The following is a 21,965-nucleotide window of genomic DNA, read 5'->3' on the forward strand; positions in this document are numbered from 1 at the left end:
CTAGTGAATCCGCTGCAGCTGCGTCGTATCCACCAGGACACACACACACACACACACACACACACACACACACACACACACACACACACACACACACACACACACACACACACACACTCCCCTCATGGTGATGGATACCTTTCTCATCAGTACTTCCTGCCCAGCCAGTAGTGGAGGGGCTGCACTAATATTACTGTACAGAGGGTAATGTGATTTATTACATGGAAGCGATGTATCAAACGGCTGCTGGAAAACTGCTGTGAAGTGATCACAGAGCTTAACTCTCCTGTCAGCTGTAGCTGGATCTGAAAATAGAGACCGTAAAGGAGGCACTGGGGCGAGTGCAGACCGCTGGTTCGCTGGTACCGGGCCATTTGGCCGTGTTGAACCCAGAAGCAGCGGCAGATCAGAACCCTTCAAAAGCGCCTGGGACTGGAGCCGTTCCAGACGACTCGGTCTACGGGCCTTCACTACGTGAAGCAACGGGAGAAATTTCAAAGCAGCTCTTTAAGGACAAAGACCACATATGACTAGCGTGACATGTAGCAAATGATCTGGGTTTGTAATGACTCAGAAATAACCCTGGTGCACAAGATCGGGTCTCAGCAGGGCAAGAGCATGACTTCTAAGAACTGGCAGTACTTAATATGTCTGAAGTGATTTTGTGATTAAATGTTCCTTAATAGGATGTTAATTAGTAATTTAAGTGTATTTAGGACATGACAGTATTGTATTGCCAGAAGTTACGGAACCTTGAACCCATGCTTTTGTTTTAAACTAAACTTGACAAACATGAGTAGTGTCCTTTAACTACTGTAAATAACTGCCTCAAACTACTCACCTGTCTGTCTGTTCCCAAGGAACCCAAAGTCCTGAAAGACATCAGAACGTTCTGGGTCAGGATCACCATCCACCTGAGCCCGACGTGCCTTTGACCGTTTCCATAGTTACAGCACTACTTTTTTGGCATGTCAGTAAAAAATAAAACAAACTGTTCATATGGAACAAGCCCCGTGATTATAAAGTATTAAACATGCTGAATACACACCTACACACGGATACTGAGCTCCTGTCATGCACTTGCAAAACATCCATTCTCAGGCTGGCGCATGTCTTTTGGAAACACCTGGATCTGAATTTAAAACGTTGACAGTCCATAAATAGTAAGAATGAATAAATGAAGGGTCAAAATTCCAGGAAAGTTCAATAATTCCAGTGATGGGAATGATGTCTGGAGGGCAGAGAGACAGCAGACGAGTCCAGCGAGTCCAAAAAAGCATCTGGACTGTAAGTTAGGAAGCGGCGCGGCGAGGTCCCGGTCTTCCCCTTTCTGCAGTCAGCTCCACTCCAGCTCCACTTAGAAAAACACACAAGCCTACGCACACGCACGCACACGCACACACACACACACACACACACACGCACGCACACACAAAACTCTTCTTCACGCACAGGCGCAAGGAGTTCACACACACGGGAGGTTTCACAGCAGCTGAGCAGAGAAGGAGCGCTCGGAGGGAGAGCGGGCAGGAATAATGGACTTAATTCAAGAAAGAGAGGGAGAGGGAGGGGTTGAAGACAGGGGAGAAGGGTGGGAGGTGAGAGCAGGGGAGTGGAGAGGGGCAGGGGTGGCTCGCTACTGTTGGTCTGTGCTGATGCCTTTCTATTAAACCTTACTGGACCCGTCTCACACTGTAAATAAACCACGGCTCCTTACGCGAGGATTTATAAAGTTTTAGAAGACAGGAATCAGTGCAAAAATCTGCAGTGGAATGCAGCTGTGAGCCGGTGTGGGAACATGAAAGCCGATAGGCCACCGCGCCTACATGGACACGTGGATATGAGGGTATAATGGCGGTTCCCGAACACGCAGGTGTATGGAAAGCGCAGCCTTTAAACGTCACATGACCAGATCCTAGCCAGCGCTAATGAGTGACATCTGGTTGGGCTCCGCCAGCAGATCTGGGGTGTTTGTTTTGTGCAGAAATGAAGCTGGCTGCGGTTTGCCTCGGTACAGTCAGCTGTGTTCCTTTGATGACAAGTCTTCACGCAAGGGAAAGCAGTATCAATGCCACCATTGAACTTGTCAAACAGCTCCTGCAGCATGACCCACCCTCCACTGTTTATTGATAGAGCGTGCACATGTGGAAGATACCTCGAGAAGCCGTTCTGGACTTATTTCCTCCAAACCCTCTACTGTTGAGCTGTGTTTTGGTTATAGATTCAGACCAGACCTGTCTCGATGCCGATACAATTTGCTTATGCTCATGATACATTGATATACTGTATATGCGTGTCTGTCCGTCTCTTCCCACTTGCTCCACGGCTTTAATCTCCATTCCAGGGGCAGGTGTGGTGCTGCGCTAGGCAACCTTGATTCACACACACCCCGATTCAAACCCACTGTCTCTCAATAGGGTCCCTGCGCAGAGAGGTCATGGGTCTCGCATTAGGAGGTTCTGTGTGTGTGTGTGTGTGTGTGTGTGTGTGTGTGTGTGTGTGTGTGTGTGTGTGTGTGTGTGTGTGTGTGTGTATGTCAACTTGCTGACAACCCCCTACTGACCTGTTCGTCATAAACCCATTTGACGTCTCCACAAGTCGAAAGTGAACGATGTGCCTCTGACAAAGGCTTTTTCTCTCAGCTGGAGCCTGAGCTGAGGGCTCAGTTTCCTAAGAGCATCTTTGTTTTATTGGGAGTCAATGAACCAAGATGATCTGTACATTGTTGCGGGGCCTTAATGCGACTTGGCTGTCCCACACTGGAGTCTCCCCCTGTGGTCTCCCGCATTATTCCTTTTAAGCTTTCAATCGATTTAAGAACAGGAACAGGAGAAAACTGCAACACATGCATTGACGTATACTGTAATAAAGCATACAGTATACAGGGTAAATAACCCACCAGGGTTGTAACAAGTCATTGTTATTGGGTTCAGTTTGTGATCTGGGTTGGGGGTCATTCAAATGGTCAGTTCTTAAAGACTGGAGTGGTATTGTTTTTGTCATGTGGTTTACATTGTGTAATGAGATCAGGAACTTACATGATTGCACTAAGTACTAGGAGTATTTAAACTACGCTAATGATGTGAACTCCATGATGCCTTTGGCCTCTGATGAAGGCATTGCTTCATACTGAGCAGATTCTTGTTCAATTCGTGATTCAAAATTTGATGTGCCTCGTGTTATGAGTGATTGGTTGGACAACAGGAAGCAACACTTTCAGCAGTCTGAATTCAGGAAGAACTTTGGTTTTCAGTGGATTTATATGTTTTTGTTTTAAGTTAAAATTAGAAAAATGATTCATAGTCATGTATTGCAAACGCAACATGTCTGAATTGCAGAATAAAGTTCCTATATATTTTTGAGAACATGCAGTAAAAATATTTTTCAAGGGAAACTGTTAATCACCTCTTTTGCAGCTGTGCTAACAGTAACTGAAACGTAGCTAAGTATTAATATAATATGCTCTCATAGATGGAATGTCTAACTTTAATTACCTGAAAAATCTGGGATCTGGCTTTTAGTGGAGTGAATAGTGAATAAAGAGCCCAGACTGGAATGGCCCAGAAACACTGAGCTTAGACCGGTTACGATTTATTCACTTTGACTTTAAAAACTCCACCTTAGTGCTGTGGAAGCAAAGTGCTGGGAAATAATCCTAGAGAACATAGAAGATGTGTTTCACTATGTGATGGTGAGGGCCACCAATTTCTCTGCTGGAGTAGCGTCACTGTGCATGTAGCCCTTGTTTAAAGACAAGCAGACCTGGGTTCAGATCCTAGGATAAAATCAATCCCTAAGCCTGGTTGAGTGTGGTATAGTCAGACCGAGTCCCAATAGCCCAAGAAGTCATCCAAGAGTTCTGCATCCACGGCTGATGACCCGCATCCTCAAGCTGAAGTAACCATGCCTGCCTCTGTCATATATACCCTAGCTATAATCAGGTCAGGCTTAAAGCTGATCTCCAACATCTCCTTCAGTTTATCTGGATTAGTCAGTTGACTCTACAAAGGCATTTTACATCGTTGCTGCACCCCAGTGTGGAATGATTGGAAAATTCTGCAGGACAGATGCAGGGTCAGGACAGAAGACTGGCTTCAGAAGCCATATTCACAGTGGGCCGAACTTTATGGAAGTTTATCAGACTCAAAATTCAGATGGCAATGCATTTTTCATTTGGCAATTCAATAATAAAAGTGAAAATTCAATACCCAGTTTCACGGAAAGACTCATTGAATTGCCAGATGCAAAATGCATTGCATTTGAATAAAGACTACAAAAACACGACATGAAATGCAACTGATTAAGTTTTTATTTAAACTTTTAATTGATTTCATATATAATAGCAGTGAAACTAGTGTGACTTTGAGGTTGGGTGACACCTGCCAGCATTACAAATGTTGCATTATGCACATTTGTTGAACAGATGCAGAACCTAGATGCCATGTGTGTAAAATTAGCAGCACAAAATACCAAAATCTAGAGTCGGAACCTTTGTGTTTGTGTTGTGACGGCTCTGTGGGTGTGACGCGCCATGAAACAATTGCCCGGAATGGCCTCCTGCAACTGTGGAGTCTGTTCCACCAGGTGTAATGACATGTGAAGTCTCTTGTCGTCCTCAGATGGAACTTCTATGCATACCAACAAGCTGCCGCTGACATGTTGCCCCGACCTCCTGGCTCTGCTGGGATTACAGGGGTCACAGGGGAGAGTGGCTGAAGATCGAGCGAGCATGTTACAGTATGAAGAGAGAGAGAGGCTTTTGCCTGGGAACCCTCAAGGCTCAAAAACCTGTAATCCTCAGTGTTTCCCTTTGATGTGATCACACCCAACTGAAAGGATGGAGGAGGAGGAGCATCACACACCATCTGCCTCCATGGCTGTAAGCATGGCTTTAGTGACTAATTTTCACACACACACACACACACACACACACACACACACACACACACACACACACACACACACACACACACACACACACACACACACACACACACACACACACACACCTCAGACCAGGTCCTGGGGGTCACCGAGTGGCCTCACACACACACACAAAAAGAAGTATTCTCAGTGGAATGCACGATGCACCACTAGTTCCCACCACTATTAGACTCGGGCAAATGATCATCAGCTGGCTTAGTTACAGTATTTGAGGCTGGCTTCTTCTAGATGTGGACAAAATAGAGATTATATTAAAAAACAAACTAAAACAAGTGAATTCATCAGACGTTAACCCACATCTGTCTTATTAGACCGGCGCTTCACTGGGTGAATGTGTGCCTCAGTTTCATTAGCACAGTTTCACACGACTCGACCTATTCTTGATCACGTTCTGGGAATGTCGGCGTGCAGGCACGGACTGGTTCCAGGCCGAGCGCTCTCGCACTGGCTCCTGTAATTCTGACTTTGACTTTAATCAAAACTTGGGCTTTTCATTAACTGTTTCTGAGGGAATTCAGAGCAGATCACAGCAAGGGCAGATGAAAGATCAGACGTGTGGAAATCACCTCCTAAAACACTTTCAGCCTGAGCCCGCACACAGAGAGAAGAGTTCACCTTGAGGACCAGCACGCGGATCGGTCGTGTTCCCAGGTTCTCACGCAGCTTCAACTTTAGGTCCTTAATATTTAAATATTACAGATTATAAATATTATACAGTAAATAATTTGCACAGATGTTACATATGTGGTAGAATGTAACAAACCAAGCTCTGATATTTGACAATTTAACCATTTTAAATCACTCTAAATGATTTAACTATGACTGCTCAAGTCTCAAAGCTTAAATTAAATGCCATTTGTGCATATACGCAGATTTGGATGGACATTTTTGCTGAAGTGCAGACACACTGTACAGTACAGTACATGCAGTACAGAGGTGCCGTATGACACACACTCAAGGCAGCGCTGCTGCTGTGCCACCTCATTAGGGCCTGAGACGCAATGGCAGTAAGCAGATGTAACGAAATGATTCCTGATCCTGATGGGCACTGATCCAAGCAGGCAGGCTGCGCTCAGCCCTGTAGCAGCTTAATAACACGCACACACACGCTGGGATGGAGGCGCACTCTTCCCAGGGGGTTACTGGAAAACTGGATTGTGCATTTATTATTTGGTGAGCGCGCACGTGCACCCCCAAGGGAAATCTGAGACGAGCACAGCGATGAGCAGGTAGTGGCCCTGACATGACAGCCACTTCTCCTTGTAGGAATATGTAAAATACAGTAGAGCTACGTCTTACAATATACGCAGAGAACCGCTTTAAGTTCATGTTACAATGAGTTGATGAACATTATTTTCTTTTTGTTTTTCTGCTGTGAAGTTAGAACCTTTCGTGTGGGGGACAAGCGGTTTCTGCAGCCACTGTATCACATTTGTCAGATCCCAACCTGCTCTTGCAGAAGAAAGATCCCTGGGGGTTCACAGGATCCTAATGATGAACACAACGTGAGAGGAGGTGCAGGAACTAATTCCAATGCTTCTACTCCCAACTGACAAAAACTCCAACAAATATAAACCTGGTCACACGCCGATTCACACCAGGACGTCCTGGCATTTTGAAATTAATCTATATTTCTCTCTGCAATCAGTGAATGTGCTTTAGCTGTTATGTTCTGACACAGGGTGTCCGAACTATGGCTTGATCCATCAGAATATGGCCCACACGTGGTCCGGTGCTGTCTTTTTTGGTTTGAACTCTAGGTGGAGCTACTGAGTTGATCAAGGACGTTCCTCTGCAAAACAAATTAAGGAAAGAACAATTTTGCCACAGCGCCCAATGTCAAAGAAACGTGAGTGAGACATTTTTGAAGTTGTGTCAAATGCAATTGACAAGATTTGACTTGGGCAAATTGTGTGGAGCTACAAAAGATGACGCGCCAGCTATGACAGATGCAAAGGAATGGTGCAGGAGAGTGGAAGTGAGGCCGTGAAAATGCATTGTATCATCCCCCAAGGAGCTCTGAACAGTGATGAAGACTGTGGTGAAACGTGATTCCAGCATGAGCACTCTACCAACGAGAATTTCAGACTTGCTTAACTGATGTGGACGCTGAATACGAGGACCTACTCTAACATTCAGAAGTGCGCTGTTTAAGTTGCAACTTCAGCGTTTTTTTTCCCTGAGATCAGAGGTCGACCAGTTTTCGAAGGAAAAGGACTGGATGAGCTGAGTGATCTTCTATGGTTGGCAGATCTGCCGTTTGTACTTGATCTCACCTCAACACTTTGAGGTTTTGTTAAGTGTGAACTCAACAAAAACCTACAAGGCAAAGAACAACTTTTACTGCAGGTTTACGCGCACATGAAAAGTATGAAGCCCTGACTTTAAGCAACAGTTTTGCACCTTCAATGTCACGCACTTCCCGACACTGTCCAAAGTCAGATCTGTTTCCAAAGGGTTAGTGTTAGGACGACCCACGCAAAATTTTCTCAACACTTCCACTGAGAACGAGATCAAGCTGTTGGCGACTTTGCTTCCATTTTCTCTGATGAAGCTCAACAAAAGCCAATTAAGAACCCGAATGACCAACGTGAATCTCCGTGACGTGACGTTCTTCGCCTCTCAACCACAAAACTGACTCCAGACCTGCTAGCAATGCTGCAGTCCAAGGCGCGACGTCATTGGTTCTGCAAGTTCGAAATAAGATTACAATTCATTTGACTTAGTGTAGAGATGAAATGTTGTTGTTTTTTTTAAATTTAATTTATTCATCTTGTTACTGTTTCGGTTTAACATTTGTCCAAACTTGCAGGTTATGGTGGCAACACGCCTGCAGCTTCACACTCGCACACTGCCACGAAGGCAAGCAAAAGGTTTTTCTTATGGTCTAAACACACACAGCGAGAGCGACACACCAGCAGACACTCGTCAGAGCCGCGGCCTGTGATCATCACTGCTGTGGCAGATTACACGAGTGCTTTTAACCATAATTGTGATTTCACTTTTGGATGAAGGCTGTCGAAACAGCTGCTCAAAAACACTTATCTCCCACACACACACTTGTGCACGGACCAAAAATCATCAACCCACAATTGGAGTCGCTGAAGCAGCTGCCAGTCGTCAGCATTGTTAATTTAGCGAGTCATAATTCAAGCCCCCAAATCTTTCTGGCCTACCAATTATATTTGTGTCTATATAGAAGCCATTTAGGTTTCATGAATAATATTTTTATTGTTTTCATGTAGAGACCGATTCAGCACGTAATAACAGACTAGGAGCAACAGCAGAACCACGAATTGAGAACAGCTCAACAATGGCCATTAAAAGACATGGTGTTATTTGAAGGTGATAAATGAATAAGCAGGAGCAGTAAGGAATGTAAATGGGCCGATAGCATTTATAATACCATTACATATGGGTTTTGATCCTGGCTGCAGACCAAGCCAAGCCATCCATAACGCACCTGGAAATCCATCCATCAAAACACAACATGAAAGCAAGAAGCTGGCGCTATGATCACGGGGAAGTCTCATAAACACTTAAAATGCTATGAAAGCAAGATGTAGGGCAGAACAGGATGTGGAAGATTCAGATGATGCTCTCTTATCTTTTTTATGTATTTGAGTATGCTCCAATTGTGTCCCTGCAAAACCCACTGTTTGCCCATATGGTAAGAGAATAAGTCATAATCTTTCAACCAAATGTTCACAACGTCTCACCCAATTCGCTGATGATGCTTAGAGGAGCAGAAAAGTACTTGTGCACCACTCATGTCATCATTTTGACTGTCACTGGGAACAGTTAAAGACTGCTGTGAATTTGATGCTGCGGAAATTTAGAATTTAGAAAAGAGTAGAAAAGAGAACAAAGGCTTTTGGCAACAACACTCAGCTGCATGAAAAGCCTATTGAAGAACAATTGAATCCACATTTAGTCCAGACACAAAGCAGGGAAAGAAGGAGTCTGTCAGCCAGTCTGAGACACACACACACACACACACACACAACACACACACACACACACACACACACACACACACACCTATTAATAAATGACACATGGTTTGATTTTAGGTTGCCAGGGTAACGCGGGAAATCACCTTGTTATCAGAGGCAACAACTGTCATTAGCACAGCCCCCAAATCACAAAGACCAAACGCATATGCACTCACTAAAAATGTCTGAGCAAATAAAATCTGGGACCTGCAGAAAAATGCTACATTTGTTTTCATCTGTCGCCAAGTCACATACTGTAAAGATAAAAAAACATGTTTAGCTAAAGAGAAACTGAAGACTCAGTCTCAGCTGGCTAACAGGTGGCACTACCAACAACCTGGAGCTCCTCTAAAGTATTAAAATATGATGTTATTGCTTTCATTTATAACTACTGCCTTCTGCTGCTTATAAAACAAGTCAAACATCTGCCTGCCCACTGGTACAAGTGTGTACTTTTAAAATCCAAACTTCAAGGAAATATTGTTCTGTGCCTATTTCATGCAGAACCTTGTAGTTTCTCCTATTTATGGTGCCAAACTGTGTTAAATATACAAAGTTAGTCCACAATTAAATAATTTCTAGTGGCCTCTGTCTCCGGGCTCCCTCCATTCATCCTGTTTGAGGTTACAGGTAGTCAGCCAAATGGAGGAAGATTAGAGTGCTCTAAGTAATAGGCTGGCCTGACCAAACAAACTGTTATTTCCCCCTGTTTTGGCTCAGCGCTCCTTCTCTTTCCAGCCCTCCATTCCGTCCCTGCTGCCATTCCGCCCTCTTCATAGAGCCAACGTGTCAGAAGTGAAAAAACAGACTTGTTCAAACCCAGAGCAGCATGAAGGGCTGGAGGGAGGGGAAAAGGTGCTTAGGAGAGGATGAGAGCGAGAGAGACGGAGATGAACTGGAAATGAGAAGGAGCTGCTGCCATGTCATGGTTTGGAGCCGGCGTCTGTGATGGTGACGTGCCACGAACCGTTGCACAAAGGGATCAGTCCTCGTTTTAAATGTGCCTAAAGTGCAGATTGCAACCAATTACAATTATGTGATGAAGCTGGATTTGGCACTGCACATCAAAAGCACTATTTCTTGAGTATTTCCATTTTGCATTTCAAGCTTCAGAAGGTCTGTCTTAGATTTAGTAGCAGTTCCCTTAAAGTGCACCATGTCCAGAGACAATATGAAAGAATAAAGTACCTATACAGTATGTACAGATAGATACGTAGGTTCTGTTTGTGGTCTTGAGTAAACTAAGGGTATTACGCATCTTTCCAGAAGCAGCTTGTAACACTGGATAATTCAAATCCACACTTGTCAGCACATCTGACAGTGAGAATTCCTCCAACAGACGGATCTCTCGTTCAAACCTGATTCTGCCCTTTAAATTTGGCCTCCTCTTCACTCTGACATTCTCCTTAATTTGTGAAGTAATGCTCGGATGCATTAGGTTTCTCGTCCTCAGATGGACACCTGGTTCCAACCACAGACTGGAATGAATCAAGAGCCCCTCCAGCAGTGTTGATGTGCCTCATAATGTAGATAAACAGACGCTCAGTCCCTCTTTCTGTGTAAATGAAACCGCGAGGAGCTTTATGCCAAGACGCTGCAGCCAACTTGGCTAACGTGACTCCTAAAACCGTTAAACACACGGCCTGCAGCCTCCTCACTGCAACCGCAGCACACATGCACCAATAATTCTACGGTTCCTCTGCTCATGTGTTATTACTTAACTATGAATCACATTAAATATCTTCCCCAAAAGGAGGCAAACGATTTGACTGAAGTAACTTGAGAGACAGAGACGGTGACAAGTACAGGAGGACGCTTTTGCGAGTGTTTCTGTGAAGATGTGTTTGATCAGATCTGTCTCCCAGTGATACCTGACGTGTGTGCTGTTTTGTCAGGTTTGCGCCCAGAAATAATGTTTCATTCTCAGAAAATACTGTAAATCAAAAGCCAATGTAAAATCAGCGCTGGTTCAACTATAAATCCATCATTGATTTAAAATAGAAAATCATATACTTTGAATAACTAGTAAATAAAACTCTTCAGCCAAACATTGATAAACCACAGGGATATTTTCTTTGTGCTTATTATATGACTTACTTACTACTGTACCTATATTAACACTACTGTAGGTGTAGTGACAATTTTTACAGCCAACCATGAATAACTGAGAATAACAAATACACTCATGGCACCTGGAATTCCTCCAGTTACAATAGGCTTCACTTCACACCTGTAAAGAAACGGCTCGTTAGGTGAACAAAGGACCTTGAGTAGGTGTGAAGACCATTCAACAAATCCCCCATGTCATCATGTTAGGATGCAGACCTACAGAAGCCATATCCTAATTCTGCCCTTGTAAGGGTTTCATTTGTGGGGCTTATGTTCTTTTGTACCCCAAGCCTTGAGAGAAGTGATATGAGGTGTAAAATTAGTGTAGGTAAAAGGTTTCAGTAATGTCTAAAGAGAAATGCACTTTTAGAATGAATATCTTGGTAAAGCAGAGGCTAATGAAACTTCTAACCCCCATGAAATCATAGCACAATCGGTGAACATCAACTCAGCAAAAAGTTGGTTTCAATACAGTGAAGCAGAACCAAGTTATATATTTTAATGCAGTCAAATTTCCTAGTGTGGATATTCTATATGTTTTTCCACTACTATCCACCTAAAACAGCAATAAAAGTAATCAATATATCCAAATACCACTTACCTGTACCAATCTAAACATATGTAAAGGTGTTCATTCGTGTCCACCGTTTCCAAATCTGTCACTGTACACTAGGGGGCCACTAGGCGGGGCAGGTGTCTGTGCAGCCACATCTCCTCCTAGCAACAACTGACTGGCTGGCTATGCTAACTACATGCTCACGGTTTAATGGTATCATATTTTCGTCTGTGTTTGATGTACATGAAGGACACTAATATGGAGCCCTCACTGTTTAATTTAATGTTGGGAATGTCTATATTCGTGCTTTTTTTATTCTGTAAAACACATTGCTCCTCATTCAGGGGTAAATGGGGCCTAATGCCTGGCGTAGTACGCTGTGTTTCCCCACTCTGGGTAAGCATTCATTTTTCTACAGTATAGACTTGGGCTCAAATGAGCTGATCTAGGTTTTTGTCAGCCAGTACTTACCTCATTTTTAACAACTGTTGGCTGACTACAAATACATGTTGCTCGATACAGAGTGGTGTTAGGAAAGACTTCATCACTGTTAATTAGACGGGTTATTCAGAATATTTTTAAGCCACTTAGGGGAGAGTTCATTAGGGAACAGCTGCTTATTTGCAGATCCAGCAAGCTTCAAGCATAGATTTCCTGTCGCTATATTTTGCCATTTGCTAGTCAATCAAGCAGTTACTGACTTGATTAGAATTGAAAATTACAATATGAAAGTATCTCTAAGCTAAACAATGATGGCAATGTAGGGACAACTGTGGGAGTGATCAGCCTGTGTGACTCGTGACCTTTTCTCTTCTTTTGCTTCTCTGCACTTCATTCACATTTTATTGTGTTCAATACCAGTTTAAAAGTCTTATCAACCTAAAAGCAAGCCATGTCAAATGCTTCTACACAAAATACAAGCTTCACTTATGACTTATGCTATCTGAGATCAAAGAATCTTTGAATTACTGGCCTTTCTGTTCTTCTTTGAAGTGTTTTGGACTGGAACATCTGCTTCTGTGTGAATCTGTGTGATTCTCCCCACTGCTACCAACGCCACATGTTGGCAAATATGAGAAAACCTGCCAAGTTGGCAAAATTTCCTATGACCAGGTCAGCAGTGAGCTCCAGCTATTAAATATGAGTGAGGTTAGGAATAGTTTATCAGGTCCTACATTCTTACTCTGTGTTTCATGTACAGCTGTTGGGTGAACAGTACGGCAAAGAATTAAGTAAAGAAATGTTGCTAAATGAACCACAATACACTGATCTATATTACTATATGTATAAAGGTGTTAGTAAATTGTTAGTAGTAGTTGGTGGAGGTGCTTGCTTCTATTCAAATCATGTTGGTGGCCTCATAGCTCAATGGGAAAAGCATCAGCCTTAGAAGCAAAAGGTTGCCAGTTTGATCCCACCAGGTGTGCCCTTCACTGTGGCAACCCACTGCTCCCCATCGGGGGTATGGGTCAAATGCAGAGGGCACCATGTCACCGTGGGGATCAGTAAAATATGTATCACATTACTTACTGTACATGCATGTCTGCAGAGGACGGATGCTGCAGTATGGACACTGATGTCGCAGCTGCATGTCACTCCTTCAAATAATTCTTCATTGGAAAGGTTGCATTTACTGTAATTTTTACTTGCAAAGTCTTGTGAAAACTTTTTCTGGGAGACATCTGGCCTCCTGATAGGCGAGAATACAAAGAGTGAATAGGGGGATTTTTAAGTTTCCCTGAGCTTGTGTGTATCGGGTTAAAGCTCACGCCATCCTACATGGTCTTGTGATATTGTATTAGAATTGTAAGTGATCTCTGCCTGTGGTTTACCAGAAATTGGCCAGAACACGAAAAACCTTTTAAATTTTCTTCTTCTTACCACAAACGTTTCGTGCAATTTAAAGTGAAACCGTATGCTTATTTTATTTACCTCCTTTACATTTTGCCATTTCAAGCTGAATGTTTCAATCGGTTCTACTATGGTTTACTGTCAGGAATGCCAAACTGTAAAGTACAGTTTAGTGACACGTGCATGGTGGAAAACCACGGCCCTGCAGGTGAGCCGCTCGGCACCGAACTGCTTCCCTCGACATGGATTGTAAAACGAAGGTTCCCTTCAACGTCGTGTAAATGTGGTCAGGACTTGGAGGAAAAAATCAGAGAGCTAAGTTGTGAATAGAATATAAACTGGCCAGGGACACCACAAACACATGCATGTGCAGCGTTTGGCAGCAGTCCTCAACCACAAAGGCATGATGCCATTCGGAGGAGCATTTCTTCTTACTTCTCTCTGCTCCTTCTCGTTTAGCTGGGTTTTATTAGCGTCCATTGTCCTTTTGCATGTTCTCTCCAAAGTGAGTTCTTCTTTCCTCTGACGTTCTCAGTTTTTCCTTGCTCTCACTTTGTCCATGTTTCTTTGCCTGGACTGATCACATTTCCATACTTCCTAGCCTTTATCGTCTCCTTATTTGTCCTATGCTAAAAAAAATAAAATAATAACAAATTAAATACAGAACAAATTAAACTAAGTGCAAAGGCAGTCCGTGTACCCACTGTGGTTAATTATTTTGCTCTTTTTCCTGCCACGGATTTCCCCTGTACTGCAGCCTCCAGCCACACACTCACTTGATCCGTCACATGGAAAACACATCAGATGCTGCTTGTATCTGTCCTCAGCCTGAAGCCAGGTAACTACACCACACCTGCATGGTCTGTCTGGGAAGACCTATGTTTATAAGTAACTCATCTCAAATAAGCCTCCGATTCTGGGACTTTCTTTGTGGTTTCATTTTGACTCCAATGGGTTTTAAGGGAAACATGTAAATCAGATCGTGCTCCATGGTGAAAATGATGGCTGAGTTACATGGAGCCAAATCGGGGCCATAAGCAATGACACGTCTTCATAGTTTGGTTGGTTTTATTGTCAAGTATTTCAAGTATTTCAGATTTAGGTTTTTAATTAGAAGAGTACTTCAAAGTGGGTTCTGTTGTTTGTATATTTTATTATCTGAAATGTGCAAAAATATTTAACATGGATGGTCTGTGTCCAGAGAAAACAGGGGAAAGTGGCAGCATTGTGTGTTGTGGCTGGAAATGGTCATATCCTACAACACAATGCATTGGGCTCTGACAAATCCCCTGAGCTGCAGCAATTGGTCCCACCGACTTCTGTGTTTATACAGGGTCACTCCTTTACAGCGTCCCGTTTACAGACAAACGTTTGGACATTACTTTTTTTACAGACATCGTTTTTAAGTCGTTTATTAGTCTTTAATTTTGGATCAAAGCAGACTATTTGATCAAACTACAGGATTGTTCCTAAGCGGAACTAATTAATGAGTGTGGGGTTCACCTGGGGACACGGATGTGGCAGCATTTTTGAACTAAAGAACGGGGTTGTGTTCTGGCGGTGCACAGTGACGAATGAAAATCGAAGCTCTGTAAAGCACTGAGAAACTTTGACACCGTAGGGCTGAAATCGACACAATGCTCGACACCGTTTGATAAAGTCAGAACATTGACATCTACTGGTTGTGTGTGAGAACTGCATCAAAACAAACCGATCAAAGCCTCACTGATTCGTGTTTTACCTAAATAAAAGTTTTTTTAATCAAAGGTGTAATAAAAATAATCTACAGCAGGACCTTCAGCCATTGAATATTAGTGCAGGCTGGCTCCGCCTCCCTCGCAGCCTGGCCCCGCCCCCTCCCAGCCTGACTGTTGGTGGGGCAGGTACAGAGAAAACCAGGAAGCACTAGTCGTAGTCTGTGGGCCCAAAGCAATCCACCAGTGCAGCTGAAAACAACGTGTTTTACATCATCTTCAACTGCACTGGCAACTTTATGCAGAGGAATAAATGATCTGAATAAACTTCTCTGCATAGAAATTATGGAGGAAGCTGAGTGTTTCTTCATTCCCAAAAACTACTCAACATGCTTTTGGTCAACTCCCATTAAACATTGGTGAAGTGTTCCTTTAAGATTTGTTTTTTATATACCCCACAGATTGTAATGTTACTGGTCCAGGGACTGAACTGGTGGCCACACACTGCATCTGTGGATCACAACATTCCACTTTATTTCCTCTGTGCAGCAACGTGTCACAAAAGCTGATCTTCGCTTTTCTTTCTAATATGATTACTCCTGCCTGCCTTGCACTGACTGATGCGTGATATAATGGAGCTACTATTAATACTCACTGGAGAGTTGGCTTCAACGGGAAGCCGAGCTGTAGGTCAGATGCACCGAATAAGAGTTGCCAGGACATGTGCACTGAGGACAGACAGGGGAAAGGAAAAGCATGGAGGTGGAGGATGAAACCACAAAATGAAAGTGTAGAGAAGAGAGAGGGGAAGAGCGGTAGGACCCAGAGGAGTAGGTGGAAAACAGTAATCCAGCCTGCTCATAAATCATTTCATTTCTCCTCTTCCCTCCCTCCTGACAACACTTCTCACTTCGCTGCCATCCTGCCCGCAGGCTGCCAAATACCAGAGTCCTCGGAGCATCACATAATTACATCAGTTAATGTAATTATCTGTGACATTTTACTGTACATTTTAAATGGTTGGATTCCTACTTTCTCTCACCGTATGGTTTTATCGATAAAACAGCCATCACATCGAAATTGACTAAGTGTAAACAGAGGAAGAGGTAAAGTAGAGCAGCGGTTCCCTCAATCAGATTCCTGTCTGTTTTGTTCCTGTGAGGCCTTTATCCCAAACACTCACACAGAGGAGAAACCCCAACACGACCTGGTTTGGGTGAATAGCATCTTTCAACAAATGAGCAAATGTTAACGCAAACACACACACTCGCAGATCAGAGCAGGTCAGAATCACACACTCGACGCTCTCAGGTCCAAGCGAGTGGTTCACAAAAGGAGTCGCAGAGCGGAAAGCTGACTCTGTCTGACCTCGGGCTACAATTACACAATTACGCATTTCTACAACAACCCACGTTGATCAAAGTCCTTCCATGCATCTGCATATTCGTAAAGTACATAAAAGTCTCTTATTGCCGATAATATAGCGTACCGGCGTATATGCCATGTTACAGTAATGTATAAATACGCGCCTGGCTGTATGTAGCTGTGTGTAGCTGTGTGTAGCTGTGTGTAGGCAGACAGAGTGGGGGGAGTCATAGACCATTCACTGCTGCCCTCGTTCACCCTGCCTAATTAATTATCACACTTAACAAGCTCATGCAGTACTTACCAGATTCAGGCGAACACTGGCGCTAATTGGCCATGTCAGGCTGAATGTGTCCCATGCTAATTGGCTCTTTGATTGAGACTTCTCAGAGTTAATTAGACTATTTATCACGTCAGGCTCGTTGTGACTGTGGCCTGTGCGCCGGTTAGAGACAGATGTACAACACGCCAGTGGAGGCATGTACAGTACGTTTTAGTCAGATTGTCATATGTCATATATCTTAGTAAAAGGGGAATTTAACAAGTAAGGTCAGATCCTGCAGTTCAACACTGCATGAATGCGTAGCTGCTTTAGCGAGACTCAACAAATCTTGATTCCAGTTTGTTCAGATTCGCATTTGATTTATTTCTGCAGAAGATGACACATGAGGCTGGTTAGAAATCGGAGGAAGCGTTGACTCACTTCATTTCCTAATGCGACAACAGGAGACGTTGCACCACGTCAAATGTGACCCAGGAGCATAGTGAATTAAGAGCAAATACACACAGTGTTGGTGTAAACAGATCAATATCCAGGCAATGATGGAACGATGCGTGTTTGCCAGTGTGCGACACGGCAACATCCTTTCAGTTTAACCCAAGAATGTTGTGTTCTTTCAAAATGCAAGGCAGCTGTCACAAACAACTTAATGCCCCTACTCTGCAGCAGCACTGAATATACGCAACACAACGTGAGCGCGTGCCTGTAAACAATTTCAGTCCGATCGTGGCTCATCATCCTCATTGGAGGAATATAATCCAAAAGTGCAAGATGGGATTTGAGACCACTTAGGAAGATGACAGATGGGATTGGTAACAAATCCCCTTATTCCCAGCTCACTTCATTTCCATAAGTGTCAACATGCTTGAAGTCATGCAGAGGAGCATGAAGCTGCAGCAAAGAGGGCTTTGACACAGTTTAGGCCAAAATCACACTTTATTAGTCAAAGTTACGCACTGGAAAATTCAGACTGAGGGGTAACGTTATTAAAATTCATTACTTGCTTGGTGGTGTCAGCAGTTTGTGAGTATATGCAGGGGAATCGAGACGCACTAGAGGTGAGGAGCCAAAGAGTAATGAGCTTGACCATGTGTGGCGCTATCAGAGGGGGAGGACACACACACACACACACACACACACACACACACACACACACACACACACACACACACACACACACACACACACACACACACACAGAGGGGAGAGGGTGTGGACGGATGATTTCATGGCAAAAAGAATTCAGCGAGGACTCCTTTTAATTGTCCAGACTCCGCCTCTGTGCTCATCCACTCATCCACGCTGGCACACACACACTGCAGATACACACACGTACCAGTCATTCCCTCTCCCACCACTTTTCCTGGCCGGCTGGGCACTCAGCTCTGGGCGCTGCTGACCAAGCCAACATCATTTTTTTTTTATTATTCCGTGGATGTGTCCAAACGTAGTCAAACTGATTTATGCAACTCTCTCAGCTCAGCATGCTAGACGTCATAAAAAACAGGAAGGATGGGGGGGGGCACTTTTGTGGGCCTGTTGCTTAACGCTGTTTACATAAAACCGAGGTCTACTGCAGTTTAGCGCGGGATGCGATAAGGATTCGCTGACATAAATAACCCCCTTTAGCATATTTAATCTACAGCCCCAGTGACTTCAGCTGCCTCTCATTACCTGCCACACAGTAGCGCTGCGCTGCGGTAGCTCGTAAATTTCTCCATAACACTTAGCGCTTCCTGTGGTTTATTTTGGCCTGGTTCTGTCCTCCTCCAAGCTGCCCTTGGGGAAGGAGGCTGTGCCCAGGTGTGTGTGCTGGTGTACTATGTATAGAGTTACCGAGGGGCCTCTGAGTGCAGCCCGCTCACATCTAGGTGAATCAATGAAACGCAACGCTGGCAGAGGGTTGACACGTTCTGTCCGCACTCTCACATTATGCACTCGGCCCGATGTTTACCTTTCCTGCTTCTCGCAAGCATGCGTGCGTCCGGAGATGACGTCAAAGTCAACGGCAAAGTCGCTTTTATTGTTTTTCATATATTTATTTATTTAGATAATTTTAGGTGTATGGGGCAGAGATGAGCTAAACAGCAATTTTCTCCCCTTCTTTGGTCTTGTTTCGCCTCCTCTCGTCTTTTTCACGTGTTCCTCGGCCTGTTCCTCTCCTCACACAGTACTTGTTCTCTGTGCTTGTATTATTTAGCACCTGTCGACCATGTAGGAGAAAAGCTTGTCATGCAAACTGTCTGATGCAGACACACACACACACACACACACACACACACACACACACACACACACACACACACACTGTTGTTGTAGCCCTGACAGGAGCACGTATGCTTGTAAATGCTGAAGCATGCAGACCCACATGCGCAGGTTTCCACATACTCCATGAACACACAACAAACACATACATAGACACTCCTGATGTTTCTGATGCACATTAGCTAATGTGGAAAGACAGCCGGGCTGAATTACCACTGCACCTAATGACTATTTCATGTCCGGATAAGAGGAAGAGCGGAGAGGAGGACGAAAGGACAGAAACTGAATGCGGAGCTGGATTCAGCAGATCGAGCTCTACCTACTTCCTTTTCTCTTTGTCCTTCTCACTTTATCTCTTTTCCTGTATCACAGTCTGTGGAAGGAGACGGGACCTTGGCTCTTAAATCAATGACACACGCGTGTTGTTATTTCCTGATGGGCTCTTGACTCTTTACTTCAACACCTGAGGTATCACCACTTCAGCATCGCCACTTTTTGCACTTTTTCACAGAAATGTGCCTCTTCACTTATTAATCATATATTATTTGGTCAATTTCCAAGCACAGGCTTTCTGCCATTCTCCAATAATTCCACTGTATTTTCTGCTATTTAAGATATTCTGAAATCATGAAAACTTGCTTGAAACCAGCTTTTCGTCCCTGCAGCAAAAGAAACCACAAAACTTAAAAACAGTTTTCTTGCCAAAAACCTGTTTAAGCATTAACATTTACTTTCAGGCTCAATTAATTTTTGCGGCGAGCATTTCAGAGTGGAACTGATATATTTTTAACAGATTTACAGACTCAGTGTGTCAGGGTTCACATGATTGTCAGGGCCTAACATAAAGACCACTGAGAGATCATAACACACAGCATGGGGTGGAAAGCCTCTCACTCTTAACACCCTATGGTTCATTGGCTTTAAGAGAGGTCTGTCTGACTTAGGTAGTAATTGTGCTTGACTCTTTTTTTTTTCAGGAAATGAACATCAGCATGTCAGTGTGTACAGTAGCTACGCCCTGCTGTTAACCCTCCCTTGCCACATGGCAGCTCTGTTGACTGATCACAGGGATGGAGGAGGATGTGTGCTGGTTTTACCGCATTGGCACTTGACACAAATGCCAAGTTAATAAAATGCGGCTGTGTGAGTGTGGAGTTTTTAAACGATATTAAGGAGTGAAAAAGCAGCAGGTCATGATGAAATTAAGCTTCCAACGTTCAGCTAAAAGCTGAAAACAGCAACTTCTTCGTCTTTCTTGTAGGTTTGTAAGAGTGACTTTCATCTTTCACCAGTACAGACAGCCCCACACATGCATGCAGCATTTAAACACACAGACAGAAGAACAGCTGGTTAATCATTAACACAACAAAGCATCTTTACGCCACGTGCACAAACTGGATTTATTAAGAAACGCTTGCGGAAGGACACTGGTGAATCAGAGGTTTGTGGAAAGGATGAATCACAAAGTAATCTGGAGTTACCACCATAAGAAAAAAGTAAGTAAAGTAACCTAAAAGCCTTTAGCTAGCATAAATCTAAAGTTAGGTTCTATATGTAAGGAAATGAAATGCATGCATGCAGCATGCAATGACAGACTGTTCGTTAATCAAGATGAGATTTCAGTGTATTTGTTGGCATCAAAAGACAAATGCACACAAACCCATGGCTAACGAGGGACTCGCTGGGCAGCGTTCAACCATATGGAGTCTGAAGCATGAAAGACGCTTTGAAGCCCCCTCACCCACACATAGGAGACCGGCCACGTCTCAGTTCATAGCCAGCAGTCACATCCAGTGCTGCCTTCTCTGCTTTTAAACCCGATAAATGCTCAGTTTCGCTTATAAACAGGCATTAGGTGTGTTTATGGAGATGTAGCTTTGCATTTCCAGATGATCAAATGTAAATTCCAAGTACAGCTCCATAGGACAGCATAAAGGACACCTCCTAATCAGATTTAAACTGCCTTAGAGGTCTTTATGTGAGAGAATGATTATACATTTAAACACATTGCTTGCTCCTTCCAGATGTTCGAGGCCATTAGTATAATCAATCAAAAAATGTTTGACAGGTGGCATTTCTAATTTTGGAGTCAGCCAGTAACTTTACACATATGCCAATTAGAAATTCATGCCTGCATCATGGAATGCAGGAGTGCAGGTGTGCAGGGCTTGAACTGGCCCTTGGGACAACAGGAAGTGTTTGTCTCCATCTGTGGAATTCTGCACAAAAAGTACAAAGATATCAGTGCAAGTGGCTTCCACCTAGGCGTCAGACCCACAGATGCATTTTCCACTCAACAATACGAAGAGCAGGCCTGAGGTTTTTCCACACACTGTCTTGTAGGTAACAACCCTCTACGTGTCAAATGTCTTTTCCACAAGGCCAGGCGACCCCAAGCCTCCAGCTAAAATACTTTATCTCCACATCTGAAAAAGCCATTTTACAGCCTCAGCTACTGCTAAATACCACACGTGCTTTGTGCACGGAGTATCTGACTCTCGGTTTTGTCTACTCGGCCTGTGTGTGTTTGTGTTTGTTTAATTTCACTCGTAGAATCATAAGACGTCTTTTTATGTCAGTGCTCTTATGTTTTGCTTCACCTCTGTAGAGAAAATTACACATCATCGCAGCGCAGCCTGCGCTCGTGTCCATCAATGCACTGAAACAAGAAAAACAGTGCAGCAGTAGAGACAATACACACCTTGAACCTTTTGTTTCAAATTTAGTTGCGGTGTTGGATATTTCCCCCGTTTTTTTAGTGTGATACTGTACAATCAGAAATAAAATGTCTCTGTTCTCAATTCATCTTCTTGTTAGTGGGATGAAGGTGGGTTTATATGCACACACACACACAGACACGCCCTTAAGTCCCCAGGTGCGAGTTGTGAGGATGGAGGCTCTCTGAA

At 43.7% G+C, this 21,965-nt stretch overlaps 1 protein-coding gene across 3 annotated transcripts in view; it reads right to left on the minus strand.

Annotated features, from left to right (window-relative positions):
* The window catches only part of sema3b (sema domain, immunoglobulin domain (Ig), short basic domain, secreted, (semaphorin) 3B), a 46,120-nt gene that overhangs the window by 18,510 nt on the left and 5,645 nt on the right, over window positions 1-21,965 (minus strand). Inside the window, exons 1-2 of one of the 3 annotated variants that reach the window (XM_029156722.3) lie at window positions 1,049-1,591; window positions 842-872 (exon numbers count right to left, since the gene is read on the minus strand). The exons of 1 other annotated variant lie outside the window; for it this stretch is intronic. The gene's annotated coding sequence lies outside the window, so the exon portion shown is untranslated. Of the gene's footprint in view, window positions 1-841; window positions 873-1,048; window positions 1,592-21,965 lie in introns of those variants that run through there. One more of the 3 variants, XM_029156721.3, reaches the window with a different exon arrangement.

This window comes from Betta splendens, chromosome 7 (assembly GCF_900634795.4).
Source record: "Betta splendens chromosome 7, fBetSpl5.4, whole genome shotgun sequence".
NCBI classification, from domain to species: Eukaryota; Metazoa; Chordata; class Actinopteri; order Anabantiformes; family Osphronemidae; genus Betta; species Betta splendens.